Raw genomic sequence first — 17047 nt, 5'->3', positions numbered from 1 at the left:
ACAAGCCCAGTCCAAGCAGGAAGAGCAGGTGTCAGCATTCACCGCGACAGTTCAGAGACAGCCAGAATCATGTGGCAGCAGCTCGTGCTCTCACTTTAGCTGTACAGCCTTCTGCTAGGACAGTCTCACTCCCAGCATCAGCACCCCCCAAATCTTCCACCATAGCAGTCTCATCAGCCTCAGCCACTAATACCCTGACTCATTTGGCAGCTTCTGGACCAGAACCAAGCATTCCTCCACCAGGCAGGAACTCTGGTGACCCTGACGGCTGCAGGAAAAATTATTACCCCGTGTAAGCTGACTTTCCAAACCCAGAAGCTCTGTTCGGTGATGATGCATGTAAATTTGTTCACAAGGTGAATCACTTAGACAGACTCCTACTCAGCCTGTTCGGTTTTCTACCAGAGCGGGGTTCCCCCACAGCCCAGTCTTTCCAGAAATCTGTCGTCTAGTTCAAGAGGGTGCTTGATCTTCCTCTATGGGGTCAGGAGGGTGTCCATCCGCTCCTGGACCTGCACCAAGGGAAAGGGACAGTAAAAGTCTGCACAGTTAAGTTCCGCACCTCTGCGGCTGAGACGGTGTGGAACGAGAGATCCCTCATCACTGCTTTTCTCAGTGGGCTGAGCACAGAGACCTGGCATGAGATTGCAGAGCTATTAACAGGACAGCCTGAATGACCGGATAAATCTGGCCATTCGAATAGGCAGCTGGACAACTAAGTGGCACAGAGAAAGAATGCCCTGTATCTCCTACTCTTCAGAACACTATCAGGTCTTTACCCTCTCTCTCGTCACCCAATGCACAGTCCGCAGAGCAGCCATGCAAGTGGGGGTCTCAGTACGAACGAGATTGGCACTGGAGAACAGGTTGTCCCCCTCTACTGGGACCCTCTGAAACACTTCCAGGCATCATGTCCCAAGCACACAGTAAAAGAGGGGACCCGTCAGCAAGAAGGGGAATTCTAAACACAAAATACACTGCAGATGCTGGGGTCAAAGCAACACGCACAACACGCTGGAGGAACTCAGCAGGTCGGGCAGCATCTGTGGAAATAAACAGTCAATGTTTCAGGCTGAGACACTTCGTCAGGACTGAAGAGGGAGGGGGCAGGGGCCCAATAAAGAAGGTGGGGGGAGGGTGGGAAGGAGAAGGCTGGTAGGTGCCAGGTGAAAAACCAGTAAGGGGAAAGATCAAGAGGTAGGGGAGAGGAAGTAGGGAGGGGATAGGTAGGAAAGGTGAAGAAGGAATGTAAAGGGAAAGCACTATGGGCAGTAGAAGGAGGGGGAACCATGAGGAAGGTGATAGGCAGCTGGAGGAGGAGGGAGAGTGAAACTGGAATGGGGAAGGGAGGGGGAGTTGGAGAATTCAATGTTTGTGCCATGAACCTTGGCATGAACATTGAATTCTCCGACTTCGGGTAATTCCCTCCCTCTCCCTTCCCCCATCCCAGTTTCACTCTGCCTCCTCCTCCATCTGCCTATCACCTCCCTCATGGTTCCACCTCCTTCTACTACCGATAGTGTTTTCCCCTTACATTCCTTCTTCACCTTTCCTGCCTATCCCCTTCCTACTACTCAGCCGGAAACATTGACTGTTTGTTTCCACGGATGCTGCCCGACCTGCTGAGCAGGGGAATTCTGATGGGTCGATTCTCTCTGCAAGCATCTTCCCTAACCGAGTAATACTCCCAGATTTCCTGTCATAGGGGGAATCCCAGACCCATGAACTTCAGCTATTTATTGACTCCAGACAAACTCTCCAACTTGTGCTAGAAGGCATCCACAGGGAACAGATCTCCTTCCATCTTGGTCACTCAACTGAACTGCTATTAGTACTTTGTCTTCCCTGGCTATCTGGATGCAACCCATGGATCCAGCTCAAACCCCTGTCAGTGTATCCCTTCCTATGCCAACTGCTAATGTGACTGCTGAACCTCTTGAGATCTTCAGTGAGAAGGTAGCACCCACCCTCCCTCAACACCAGTTATATGACTGTGGCATTGACCCCTTCATTGGTTCCAGTTCTCCTTTAGGGCTGGTTCTTTTTTCTTGCTTGACCTGAAATGGTGACCATTGAAGAATACATCAAGGAGGCACTGGCCTTGGGATTTAGCCATCTGTCCACCTCACCAGCAGGGATCAGCTGCTTTTTTGTAGGCAGGAGAGATGGCATAGATTATTCTCCCCTCAACAACATCATGGGGAAAAACCGCAAACCTCTTCCCCCACTTGCCTCAGCATTTGAACATCTCAAAGGAGCAACAATATTCTCCAAGATAGATCTACACAATGTTTACATCTTGGTTCACACCCGAGAAGGGGACAAGTGGCCTCCACTGGCCACTATGAGTACTTTGTGATGCCATTTGGACTGGCCAATACCCCTGCTGTTTTTCAGGCCTTGGTCAACAATGTGCTCCAGGACATGTTGAATCAGTTTGTTTTCGTGTATTTGGTCAATATTCTCATCTATTCCTGCTCTTTCTAGTGAAATGTCCAGCATGTCTGGAGGGTTCTTGGACAACTCCTCAAGAGCAACCTTCATGCCAAGCCAGAGAAGTGTGAATTTCACAAAGAGCATCTGTCATTCTTGGGTTACATCTTCACCCCTTCCGGTGTTCAAGTGGACCCACGTAAAGTTCAGGCAGTCACAGAATTGCCCAAACTTTCTATGGTCAAAGAAGTGAGGCAAACTTTCATCACTGCTTCAACAGAAAGTTCAGTTCCATCTGGCTCCCATAAATGCACTCACCAAGAAGACCTCTGCACTATTGCTATGGACAAGTAAAGCAGACCAAACATTCTCAGAGCTAGAGTGATGCTTCACCGCTGCCCCAGTGCTGCAACATCCAGACCTATACAGTCCATTCACCATCGAGGTTGATGCATTAGATGTTGGCACTGGAGCTGCACTAACCCAGCACTCTTCTGTAAGTAATCAGCTGCATTCCAGTCCCTTTCCTTCTCATTGCTTGACTTCTGCAGAGCACAACTGGGATGTTGGCAGCCCAGAACTTCTGGCTGTCAAGGAAGTCTAGGAGGCATGGCATCACTGATAGGAGGGAGCAAAGCACCCTTTTCTGGTATCGACTGATCACAAGAACCTCTCCTATATTCAGAATGCAAGACATTTACCTCCCGTCTAGCCCTTTGGGCTTTCTACTTCACCCGGTTTAATTTCACCCTCACCTACCATCCTGGTGGCAAGAATACCAAGGCCGATGCTCTCTCCCACCAGTCTGACATCTCTGAGGGCATCACCAACCCAGAGATTATCATTCCTCATTCATGCACAGATGCTCTGGTGATTTGAGGAATAGAAAGAGAGGTGAGGGCTGCCCAACAGTTAGATCTGGACCCAGGTGGGAGACCTCCGAACCAGCTTTTTGTCAATGTCGCTGTGCACACCAGAGTGATGGACTATGATCACTCTTCCTGTCTGGTTAGCCATCCAGGGATTTAACACCAAAAAGACAATTTTGGTGGCTGCCTATGTGCCAAAATGTCCTCAACTTTGTCTTTGCCTGTCCCACTTGCGCCCAGAGCGAGAGATCACATCAATGTCCTGCAGGTCTGTTCTGACCACTGCCTGTGTCTCACTGCACCTGGTCTCACCTCTCCATGGATTTAATCACTAGTCTACCTCTGACAGATGGGAACACTACCATTTTGGTAGTGGTGGACCAGTTCTCCTTAGCAGCCCATTTCATTGCTCTCCCCAAGCCACCCCCATGGTTCAGCACGTGTTCAGGCTGCCCGGCTTCCCTCAGGAAGATCAAGGACCGAGTCTGATTGAGGACCACAGTTCATGTCCTATATTTGCAAGGCTTTCTTTTGGGAGCCACAGCCAGCCTCTCATCAGGTTTCGACCTTGGCCAGACTGAGAGAGTGAATCAGGAGCTGGAGATAACCCTGCACTGCCTTGTCTCTTCCAACCACACGACCTGGGGCTCCCAGCTGGTTTGGACAGAGATTGCCCACAACAAACCTCCAGTCATCCTCCACTGGTATGACCCTCTTTGAATGCCAAAAGGGAACCATCCACTGCTCTTCCTTGACTAAGAGATTGATGCGGGTGTTCCTGCTGCTGAACCGTTGGCCGAACGCTACAAGCGCACGTGGAGACAGTCAGGGTTTCTGTGCTGCACACTCAGAAACAATATGCCCGGCAGGTGAGGCCTCTCAAGCTGGAGAAGAAGTCTGGCTGGTATCTTTCTTTCAGAGTAGAGATCTAAAAGTCAGCCCCATGCTACATGGGGCCATTCATAGTGGAGAAGGCTATCGATAAAGCATGCTATAGACTGTGTCTACCATCATCTATGAAGATTTACCCAGTGTTCCATGTTTCCCAGCTCAAGCCAGTGACTTCTTCCCCCCTTGCTCCAATCAGACCATTCCCCCTCCTCCCCACAGTGGAAGGGTCCCTGGTCTATTCTGTGCAAAGCCTCCTAGCAACTTGCTTGTAGCCTTTATATTGGGAAGGGTACAGCCCAAAGGCACGTTCTTGAAGTCTGGCTCATGATATCTGAGACAAGTCTCTCATCCGGGTCTTCCAGCAGACACAGGTCTCTGGTGCCTAGGGAGGGGTGTCCTATCACAACCACAGACTCTGCCTCGGAGTCTGGGCACCTTTGCAGGTGGGCAGCTGAATGGGATCAGCAATCACGCTCATGAGAATGTACATTGCAGACAATTAGTGTTTCGTCGTGATTGTATTTAACTGCTTCCTTCCGCTTCAGCCATGTCCCATCTGGACCGGAGCACAGTGAAGGCAACGCTCCCTGCTTACCTTAGTCCATGTTCCAGGAAAGAAGATTACAGGTTAGATTGACGTCGTAAAGGAGCAGGGTTACTTTTGTATTTAATTGCTGCTTCTGAGCCGCAGTGCTGCCGATAGATTTTAGTTTGAGAGTTTAGTTAGCGGCCCTGTTGACCCACTGTTAGTTTTTTTTTGTTCTGTACTACTGTTATTAAACACAGTTATTAAACTCTGTGTTTCTCCCTCTGCACTTGGGTCATACCAAACATCGTGTCAGCGGCTGCTCCAATGCACAAGATCAAAAGAGGCTGTAGGGGGCTGTAGACTCAGCCCGGCTCCAACATGACTACCCCCTCACTGTTGTGAACATCTTCAAGAGGCGGTCACTAAGGACCACTACCATCCAGGACATGCCCTCTTCTCGTTACTACCATTGTGGAGGAGGGAAAGGAGCCTGGAGACACACACTTAACATTTTGGTAACAATTTCTTCCATCCAGATTTCTGAATGGTCCATGAATTCATGAACACTGCTGTGTTATTCCTTTTGGCACAATTTACTTACTAAGTGATTTATAGCAATTTTGTGTCTTTGAGCATTTTTCTGCAGCTGCAAAACAACTTATTTCACCATATATACAGTGCCTATAAAAAGTTTTCACCCTCCTTGGAAGTTTTCATGTTTTATTGTTTTACAACATTGAACCACAGTGGATTTAATTTGGCTATTTTGACACTAATCAGCAGAAAAAGACTTTCATGCCAAATTGAAAACAGATCGTATTTAGTAGATGAACCTTTGTTAGCAATTACAGCCTTGAGTCTGTGTGGAGAGGTCTCTATCAGCTTTGCACATCTGGGCACTGCAATTTTTCCCCATTCTTCTTTACAGAACTGCTCAACCTCTGTCCGATTGCATGGGAATCATGAGGGCACAGCCCTTTCCAAGCACAGCCACAAATTCTCAGTTGGATTGAGGTCTGGACTCTGACTTGGCCTCTCCAGGACATTAACGTTGTTGTTTTTAAGCCATTCCTGTGTAGCTTTGACTTTATGCTTGGAGTCCTTGTCTTGCTGGAAAACAAATTTCTCCCATGTTGCAGTTCTCTTGCAGACTAGGAGGGTGATTGATAAGTTTGTGGCCTAAGGTAGAAGGAGTCAATTTTAGAAAACCTAGCACATTTATTTTTTCAACATAGTCCACTCCTACATGTACACACTTAGTCCAGCGGTCATGGAGCATACGGATCCCTTCTTTGTAGAAGTCGGCGTCTTGGACCTCCAGAAAGTGGTCCACAGCAGGGGTGATTGATAAGTTCGTGTCCTAAGGTAGAAGGAGATGAGTTATACAGTTCTCGTTACATGCACATGCAGTTCAGCTCTTTGAGTGATTATGCAGAAAGTTTGAAGTTAATAACTTTTGTGGTATTTCTGTTTCAGATAATTGAAAATTGCAAGTAAGCACTGTCTGAGAAAATGGACAACATCAGCCTTCGTGCAGTCATCTGTTACCTCGGTCTCAAGGGCTTATCACCCAAGGAGGTCCACGAGGACATGGTGGCAACACTAGGGGAGGGTGAAAAACAAATGTGCTAGGTTTTCTAAAATTGACTCCTTCTGCCTTAGGCCACAAACTTATCAATCACCCTCATACATCAGGTTTTCCTCCAGGATTTCCCTGTATTTTGCTGCATTCGTTTTACCCTCTACTTTCACAAGACTTCCAGGGCCTGCTGCAGTGAAGCATTCCCACAGCATGATGCAGCCACCACCATGCTTCACGGTAGGGATGGTGTGTTTTTGATGATGTGTGGTGTTTAGCTTATGCCAAACATAGCGTTTAGTCTGATGGTCAAAAGCTCAATTTTGGTTTCAACAAACAATAGAACCTTCTTCCAGCTGACTTCCTACATGCCTTCTGGCAAACTCTAGCCAAGATTTCACGTGAGTTTTCTTCAACAGTGGCTTTCTCTCTGCCACTCTCTCATAAACTGTTACTGGTGAAGCACTCGGGCATAAGTAGCTGTATGTGCAGTCTCTCCCATCTCAGCCACTGAAGCTCATAACTCCTCCTGAGTTGTCATAGGTCTATTGGTGACCTCCCTCACCAGTCCCCTTCTTGCACTGTTGCTCAGTTTTACATACTTACAGCTGTGCCATATTCTTTTCATTTCTTAATGATTGACTTAACTGTACTCCAAGGGATCTTCAGTGACTTGGAAATTTTCTTGTCTCCATCTCCTGACTTGTGCTTTTCAATAACCTTTTTCATTGAGTTGTTCGGAGTGTTCTTTTGTCTTCATGGTGTTGTTTTTGACTCACTACAATCAATTGTAACACCTTGACTGCACACAGATCTCAAAAACAGATCCCCATTTAACTAAAACCAATTGGCTGCACCAGTGATGATTTGGTGTGTCTTATTAGTGGGGGGGGGGCGAATACTTATGCAACCAATCATTTTGTATTTTATACTTGTAATTAATTTAAATCACTTTGCAGAGATCTGTTTTCACTTTGATATGGAAGAGTCTTTTTCTGTTGTCAAAAAAGCCAAATTAAATCCACTGTGATTCAATTATGTAAAACAATGAAAACTTCCATGGGTGGTGAATACTTTTTATAGTTATAAGCCTGATACTGATACCGATTCTGAGATCTATTGCCACAATAGGCAATTATAGAATGTTAATAATGCTTGGCCATGACATTGCTGCCCATTCTCCCATAAAAGGAATGAAAAGAAATCAAGATGTCAAATACTAAAAGAATAACATTTGCAATCCATGCCTTTGAATTTGCATTAAAACAACTTTTATTGTATTTGCATATACATGGGCTGCCTTGTTTTTTCTGCATAATATAAGAGTGATTAAACTTCAAGTGTATTTATTTGGCTGTGGAGCATTTTTGCATAGCTCTGAGAAAAGTTTCCTATATAAAAGCAAGTTACTAATTAATGTTACAAAATGTTTATTTTACTTCATATTATCATAGTTAATCTTTCCATATAACATTGAAGGGGACATTGGTTCTAAGGCAGCTCCAAGAGCAATGCCAATGCCAGACTTGTTTCCCTGCAACCTATGCTCCCCATCTTCTCTATGTCTTCCCCCAGGTTCACCCCATCATCTAAGGGTAATTTACATCAATCTGCCCATCTTCAGGATGATGGAGGAAACCAGAGCAACTGTCACAAGTAGAACATGTAAACTGAACTCTGATGCCTCAGACGGCACTGTTGATCCTGGATACTCTGTATTCAGATTTAATTTCCTGCTCTCTATTGCTCTCCCCTTTACATATAGAAAGATAGAAGCATAGAAAACCTACAGCACAATACAGGCCCTTTGGTCCACAAAGCTGTGCTGAACATGTTCTTACTTAGAAATTACCTTGGGTTACCCATAGCCCTCTATTTTTCTGAGCTCCATGTACCTGTCCAGGAGTCTCTTAAATGACCCTATCGTATCTGCCTCCACACCATCACCAGCAGCCCATTCCATGCACTCACCACTCTCTGCGTAAAAAACTTACCCCTGATATCTCCTCTGTACCTTCTTCCAAGCATCTTAAAACTGTGTCCTCTCATGCTAGCCATTTCAGCCCTGGAGAAATGATTCTGACTATCCACACAATCAATGCCTCTCATCATCTTATACACCTCCATCAGGTCACCTCTCATCCTCCATCGCTCCAAGGAAAAAAGGCCAAGTTCACTCAACCTATTCTCATAAGTCGTGCTCCCCAATCCAGGCAACATCCTTGTAAATCTCCTCTGCACCCTTTCTATAGTTTCCACATCCTTCCTATAGTGAGGTGACCAGAACTGAATACAGTACTCCGTGGGGTCTGACCAGGGTCCTATATAGCTGCAACATTACCTCTCAATTCCTAAACTCAATCCCATGATTGATGAAGGCCAATGCACCGTATGCTTTCTTAACCACAGAATCAACCTGCGCAGCAACTTTGAGTGTCTTATGGACTCGGACCCCAAGATCCCTCTGATCCTCCACACTGCCAGAGTCTTACCATTAATACTATATTCTGCCATCATATATGATCTACCAAAATGAACCACCTCAGATTTACCTGGGTTAAACTCCATCTGCCACTTTTCAGCCCAATTTTGCATCCTATTAATGTCCCGCTGTAACCTCTGACAGCCCTCTACACTATTCACAACACCTCCAAACTTTGTGTCATCAGCAAATTTACTAACCCATCCCTCCACTTCCTCATCCAGGTCATTTATAAAAATCACAAAGAGTAGGGGTACCAGAACAGATCCCTGAGGCACACCACTGGTGACCAACATCCATGTAGAATATGACCTGTCTACAACCACTCTTTGCCTTCTGTTTGCAAGCCAGTTCTGGATCCACAAAGCAATGTCCCCTTGGATCCTGTGCCTCCTTACTTTCTCAATAAGCCTTGCATAGGGTGCCTGTCAAATGCCTTGCTGAAATCCATATACACTACATCTACTGCTCTACTCTCATCAATGTGTTTAGTCACATCCTCAAAAAATTCAATCAGGCTCGTAAGGCACGACCTGCCTTTCACAAAGCCATGCTGACTATTCCTAATCTTATTATGCCTCTCCAAATGTTCATAAATCTTGCCTCTCAGGATCTTCTCCATCAACTTACCAACCACTGAAGTAAGACTCACTGGTCTATAATTTCCTGGGCTATCTCTACTCCCTTTCTTGAATAAGGGAACAACATCTGCAACCCTCCAATCCTCCGGATCTCTCCTGTCCTCATTGATGATGCAAAGATCATCACCAGAAGCTCAGCAATCTCCTCCCTTGCCTCCCACAATAGACTGGGGAACATCTCGTCCGGTCCTGGTGACTTATTCAACTTGATGCTTTCCAAAAGCCCCAGCACATCCTCTTTCTTAATATCTACATGCTCAAGCTATTCATTCTGCTGTAAGTCATCCCTACAATTGCTAAGATCATTTTCCATAGCGAATACTGAAGCAAAGTACTCATTAAGTACCTCTGCTATCTCCTCCGTTTCCATAAACACTTTCCACTATCACACTTGATTGGTCCTATTCTCTCATGACTTATCCTCTTGCTCTTCACCTACTTGTAGAATGCCTTGGGATTTTCCTTAATCCTGTCCGCCAAGGCCTTCTCACAGCTTCTTCTGGCTCTCCTAATTTATTTCTTAAGCTCCTTCCTGCTAGCCTGATAATCTTCTGATCTCTATCATTACCTAGTTTTTTGAACCTTTTGTAAGCTCTTCTTTTCTTCTTGACCAGACTTACAACAGCCTATGTACACCACGGTTCCTGTACCCTACCATCCTTTCCTTGTCTCATTGGAATGTACCTATGCAGAACTCCATGCAAATATCCCCTGAACATTTGTCACATTTCTTCGGTACATTTCCCTGAGAACATCCGTTCCCAATTTATGCTTCCAAGTTCCTGCCTGATAGCCTCATAATTCCCCTTACTCCAATTAAACGCTTTCCTAACTTGTCTGTTCCTATCCCTCTCCAATGCTATGGTAAACAAGATAGAATTGTGATCACTATCTCCAAAATGCTCTCCCACTGAGAGATCTGACACCTGACCAGGTTCATTTCCCAATACCAGATCAAGTACAGCCTCTCACCTTGTAGACTTATCTATATATTGTGTCAAGAAACCTTCTCGATCACACCTAACAAACTCCACCCCATCTGAACCCCTCGCTCTAGGGAGATGCCGATTGATATTTAGGAAGTTAAAATCTCCCACCACGATGACCCTGTTATTATTAGTGCTTTCCAAAAGCTGTCTCCCTGTCTGCTCTTCGATGTCCCTGTTACTATTGGGTGGTCTATAAAAAACACCCAATAGAGTTATTGACCCCTGCCTGTTCCTAACTTCCACCCTCAGAGACTCCGTAGACAATCCCTCCATGATTTCCTCCTTTTCTGCAGCTGTGACACTACCTCTGATCAACAGTGCCATGTCCCACCTCTTTTGCCTCCCTCCCTGTCCTTTCTGAAACATCTAAAGACTGACACTTGAAATATCCATTCCTGCCCCAGAGCCATCCAAGTGTCTGTAATGGCCACAACATCATAGCTCCAAGTACTGATCCACGCTCTAAGCTGATCCACTTTGTTCATAATCTTCCTTGCATTAAAATAGACATATCTCAAACCATCAGTCTGAGCGTGTCCGTTCTCTATCACCTGCCTATCCTCCCTCTCATACTGTCTCCAAGCTTTCCCTATTTGTGAGCCAACCACCTCTTCCTCCATCTCCTCAGTTCGGTTCCCACCCCTCCCCCCAGCAATCCTAGCTTAAACTCTCCCCAGTAGCCTTAACAAACCTCCCCGCCAAGATATTGGTCCCTGGGATTCAAGTGCAACCCGTCCTTTTTGTACAGGTCACACCTGCCCCAAAAGAGGTCCCAATGATCCAGAAATCTGAATCCCTGCCCCCTGCTCCAATCCCTCAGCCACGCATTTATCCTCCACCTCACTCTATTCCTATACTCACCGTCAGATGACACAGGCAGTAATCCCGAGATGACTACCTTTGTGGTCCTGCTTCTCAACTTCCTTCCTAACTCCCTGTAGTCTGCTTTCAGAACCTCCTCCCTTTTCCTGCCTATGTCATTGGTACCAATATGTACCACAACCTCTGGATATCATGGATGCGATCAGAAACATCCCGGACCCTGGCACCTGGGAGGCAAACTACCATCCGTGCTTCTTTCCTGCGTCCACAGAATCACCTATCTGATCCCCTGAATATAGAGTCCCCCATCACTACTGCCATCCTCTTCCTTTCCTTATCATTCAGAGCCACAGGGCCAGTCTCTGTGCCAGAGGCGCGACCACTGTCGCTTCCCCCAAGTAGGCTGTTTCCCACCCCCCCCAACAGGAGTACTTATTGTCAATGGGTACAGCCACAGGGGTACTCTCTAGTCTCTAACTCCTGCCCTTCCCTCTCCTGACTGTTACCCACTTATCTGTCTCCCAAGGCCCCGGTGTGACTACCTCCCTATAGCTCCTCTCTATCATATTTTGATAGATCTTTCTATTCCTGCATTTTAAGCACTCTCAAAAAGTAGTATTCTTAAGTACAATTTGTGATCTATATGGCAACCATGGATATAAAAACATCCAAAGATTTACAACCTGCTAATAAAACGCACTCATTTATGACATTAGTAAAGAATGTTCAATCATACTTCTTCATCAGCTGGCTTTGTCCAGCACTGAAAGTTATCTTTAAGGGCTGGTATTCCAAGTTTGCTACCAACTGGTTATCTTATAACTGGGAACATGTGATGGAAATTTAGCAGTGTGCTGCCCACAACTTTCCAATCTATTTTTATCAATGGTCGGAAAATTGAGTATAGTACAAACGAGTTAGAGCACACAGGATTGGTCTAATATACTAATGCAAATTAAATGTTTGATATTAGATGCAAAACAAACAGTGTGTGACGGAAAAAGGGTTCGCAGTCAGAGTTAGTGGTGTACTACAGGGCTGTGGCTGGGCACCAATAGTTCACAATCTATGTCTGTGATTTGGATGAGGGAAACAAGTATGATATATTGAAACTGACTGATAATGCAAACACGTGTCGCAGTGTGGGTAAGCAAAAGAATGCACTGAACTTTCAGGGGAACATAGACATATTAAGTGAGGACGTGGCTGATTGAATATAGTGTGGAAAAATGTGGGATCATTCATTTTAATAAGGTCCTGCTGAAGGGTCTCTGCCTGAAACATCGACGGTACTCTTTTCCATAGAAGGTACCTGGCCTGCTGAGTTCCTCCAGCATTTTGGATCCATGTTCTCTAACTTTAGAAGAATGAAAGGTGATCTTAGTGAAATGTACAATTATTTTAAGGAGGTCAAAGTAAATGCGGGGAGAATATTTCCTATGGCTGGCATATCTACACATTTTCAAAATAGCGGATGAGTTGTTCAGAACAGGATGAGAAACAATTCTTCACTGGGACAACATTGAACCATTGGAATTCTTTATCCAACAGAGCTGTGCGAGCTGAGTGCATTCAAAGCTGAGGTAGATTTCTGGACATCAATGACATCAAGGAATAGGAGGTTTTTTTAAATTTTTTAAACAAAATATTCTTTATTCAAAAATAAAATTACTTACAATGAACTATTCGATGACTTTCAATCCGTTACAGACATTTCCTCGACATTCTATACATTTCCACACCCTCAGCCACTCACTTTGCATTATGTTGTTTCATCTTTACACACCATTGTTGAGGGGTATACCCCCAACCCCCCAACCCCCCTACCCCTCAACTCCCACGGGAGAAGAACCCTAGACTGTGGTCCTTCCCCACCGGGCCCTTGCCGTGGCTGCACCGAGTTTGAGTGCGTCCCTCAGCACGTACTCCTGCAGCCGAGAATGTGCCAGTCGGCAGCATTCCCCCACGGACATCTCCGTGTGCTGGTAGACCATCAAGTTTTGGGCCGACCAAAGAGCGTCTTTCACTGAGTTGATGATCTGCCAGCAGCGCCGGATGTTGGTCTCCATGTGCGTCCCCAGGAACAGCCCGTAGATCAGAGAGTCCTCTGTTACGCAGCTGCTGGGGATGAATCTCGACACTGTCCTTTTTATCCTCCTCCACACCTTCTCCGCGAACCCACAGTGTGCGAAGAGGTGGGTCACCGACTCCTCCTCACTGCAGTTCTCCCGTGGGCAGAGGGGTGTGGAGATGACGTTCCAGGCATACAGGAGGGACCTGACTGGGAGGGCCCCTCTCACTGCCAGCCAGGTGAGGTCTTGGTGCCTGTTGGTGAGGTTTGGCGATGAGGTATCTTGCCAGATGAACTGGACGATCTGCTCAGGGAACCACCCCACTGTGTCCATCACGTCCTTCTCCTGCAGTGCCTGCAGGACATTACATGCCAACCACCGCCTGATGGCCCTGTGGTCAAAGGCGTTGACCTGGAAGAACTTTTCCACAAAGGACAGGTATGGCAGCAACGACCAGCTGACTGGGGCATTGCGCGGGAGTGGAGCCAGACCCATCCTTCGTAGCCAGGGCAACAGGTAGAACCTTGGCACATATTTGTACTTGGTGCCCACATACCTGGGCTCCACACACAACCTGATGCAGCCATCCATGAAGCTGGCCATCAGGGTGAGGACGACATTGGGAACGTCTTTGCCCCCATTGTCCAGGGATGTGCAAGGTGGCTCATCTGACCCGCTCCATCTTGGATCCCCAAACGAATCTGAAGATGGCTCGGGTGATTTCCGAGCTGCAGGAGCGGGGCATGGGCCTCACCTGCACCAAATACAGCATCCCTGAGAGCACCTCACACCTGATGACCAGGTTCTTGCCCATTACCGAAAGGGACACACAGTCCCAGTTTCTGTTTCACCTTGGCAGTCCGCTCCTGCCATTTCTTACTTGAGTGGGTAGATAATTGGGTGAGTAGATCTGTGAAGTTGGAAGTCACCAACAATCTGCTTTTTCTACAATCAGAATTCTCACAGTTCTCTTACCCCTGAGAAAGGTCTTCTGGGTAAGTGGCTGCCGTTGTATAAAGGTTGTGTTTGTTGTTCCATTCACTGAATTGGTCTCCTGCACATTCTTCTATCAGGCTTCTTTATTGAAAATGTGTTATCCTGGACAATTTAAAGTCAAGCATACATGAGCACACAAGGATGTGTTTGAAAGCGAAAGCTGATTAGTTTTTCCTTCAAAAAGAGTATTGCAGGTTAAACCTGATGTCCTTAAAATTGGGTACAAGAGTTGTGATCTGTGATTAACCCACTCCCCTTGATTTCAATTCAGACGTGATGACTTTATACTGCTTGTTCATTTCAATGATGTGGTACTCAGCCAGCACTAATTCTGTGGCCATTGATCGGCATACTAACAGTTGACCAGAACTGTACCTGGTTTTCTCTAGTCACCATCTTTAAACCACCTTTCAAGCTTAATGGTGGTTCTCATTGGTCAAGAAGATTAGGGACCATGGGATCCAGAGTAAGTGGGAAAATTGGATCTGAAAGTGGTTTATTAATAAGAAGCAGTGTTGGCAAAGGGCTGTTTTGTGATTGGAAGCCTGTATCACAGGGACTGGTGCTGGGGACCTTACTATTTGTAACGCGCATTAATGATTTAGATATGAGATAGGCAGGTTAGCAGGTAGCATAAAAATTGTCCTGGCCCCAGAAAATATAACCTTACCCAATAGCAGGGAAACAGCAAAAAAAGAGTTAATGAAGACATGCACTCAGAATGCAATGGAGCACAACACTCTGGTAATTAATGGCAGGAGTCAATGACCTCCTCCATGCAATGGCGTCAACAATATTTTGCTGTTACTTTGTCAGCTCATACCAATGCCATCGTCATTGCAGATTATAATATGCAAAATGGGTTGTAAGTTATCACAATAGTGTGCCATTCATTCTTTCCAGGTGAACACCAGTGACTCCAGTGGGAGTGCACGTTTGCTTTCCCCTCTGATCCTTTCATCCTGTCTCTGCCCTTGCCCTGGCCATTATTGGTATTGTCATTGGCATTGGCTTATTATTGCCACGTGTACCAAGATACCGTGCAAAGCTTCTCTTGCTTACTGTTTATACAGATCAAATCATACACAATGCGTAGAGCTAGAATAAGGTAAAACAATAGCTATGCATAGCAAGGTAGAAAGGCTACTGAAAAAGTGTAAATAATAAAGTGCAAGTTCATAACAAGGTAGGTTGTGGGGACAAGAATCCATCTTATCACACAGGAGGTCTTTTCACATGTCGGGCAACAGCAGAGTAGAAGCTGTCCTTGAACCTGGTGGTAACTGCTTTCAGACTTTGGTGTTACGTGTCAGCCGGTTCATGCAGACTGACACTGCCCCTACTGAGGCAATGCAGTCCATTGCGAAGCTTTCTGAGGTCATCCTCCAAAGCAATGTCCTCCAGTGAAGTTAGCAACCTTACATTTGCAATGATGCAGCCAAAGGAGTGGTCTTTGTAGGAGCACCAGGGAAAGCAAGGGCACATAAACGACAGATTCTAATCACAACAGTAATTTTGTAAAGAAAGTACAATGATATCTGATTTGGCCTGGAATATTTGCCTTCTGTCCAGTTCTCTGTAAATTGAAAGTGTTATGCATACCTGTGGGTGACAAAGTGTTGCAAGTGTCTCCAGCTCAAATCTGGACACAGCTGGGATTTGTATTTACAATCACCTTGAAAGGTTTTGATGGGCAATGCACTAAGTTTGCTCTGGTAGCATTATCATCAAAGTTGTCCTTATCGAAACACAGAAATCTCCCATAAGCAGTTCCTGGCCATGGTAAAGGGTGGCATGGTTCCCTGTATGTCCTCAGCAGTAATGCCTCCTGCTGAGAAGTGTTCCCATCCTCCTCCTCCTCCTCCTCCCCCTCCCCCTCCATCTCCCTTTCCAGCAGCGTTTCCTGTTCATTTTGCCCTGTGTGCTTTCTCTCAATGATGTTATATTCTGAGAGTAATTCTACAATTTGCACAAATGTCCAGGGGTAGATGATTTATGCAGAAATTTTCAGTCAACAAAAACAAATTTCAGCACTTGTCGTTTCATTTCCTGTGGACTTTTACATTACGAAACTATAATGGAAAGCATTGTCACTGAACCAAGCTGCCAGTTTGAAAATTACCACTCTGAGAAACATTTCAAAGATTCAAAGTACATTTATTACCGAAGTGTATATGCAGTGTACAACCCTGAGATTCATCTTCCCACAGACAGCCACAAAACAAAGAAAACCATGGAAATCAGTTCAAAGGAAAACATCAGCTGCACCCCACTCCCACATGCAAGAGCAAACAAGCCACTCAAATGGCAAAAAAAAAGAGTGAAAAGCACAGAATATAAAGCACAAAATCAAAAGAGTACAGGCATGTTCAGTTCAATTCAGTGTTTGTTATTGCAGGCCACCCAAATTCAAAATCGCCCAAAATAGCAACAAAAAAAGGAGACGCACATCATAACATGAACTACAGAGTCTAGTCTGTATACCGCATTGACTAAACCTTGCCCAAGACCCAGGACTCCAGCACAATCCTCTGGCAGCATCGAGCGAGAGGGACCATTTGAATGCAGACACCACCCTTTGGGAGCAGTGAGCGAGAGGAAGACAGACCGTCACATACAGGCACCTTCCTCTGGCAGCAGCGAGTGAGATGCTGGTAGACGGCGCTGAACACCCCTCTCGCCTTCTGCACTCACTTCGCTGATTGCTATCTTTCTCGGCACTTTAATCGGTGAGACCGGTAGGA

Source organism: Hemitrygon akajei, chromosome 2 (assembly GCF_048418815.1).
Source record: "Hemitrygon akajei chromosome 2, sHemAka1.3, whole genome shotgun sequence".
In the NCBI taxonomy this organism is placed as follows: Eukaryota; Metazoa; Chordata; class Chondrichthyes; order Myliobatiformes; family Dasyatidae; genus Hemitrygon; species Hemitrygon akajei.
The sequence above is the reverse complement of the archived record's forward strand: the minus strand, read 5'-3'. Positions refer to the sequence as shown.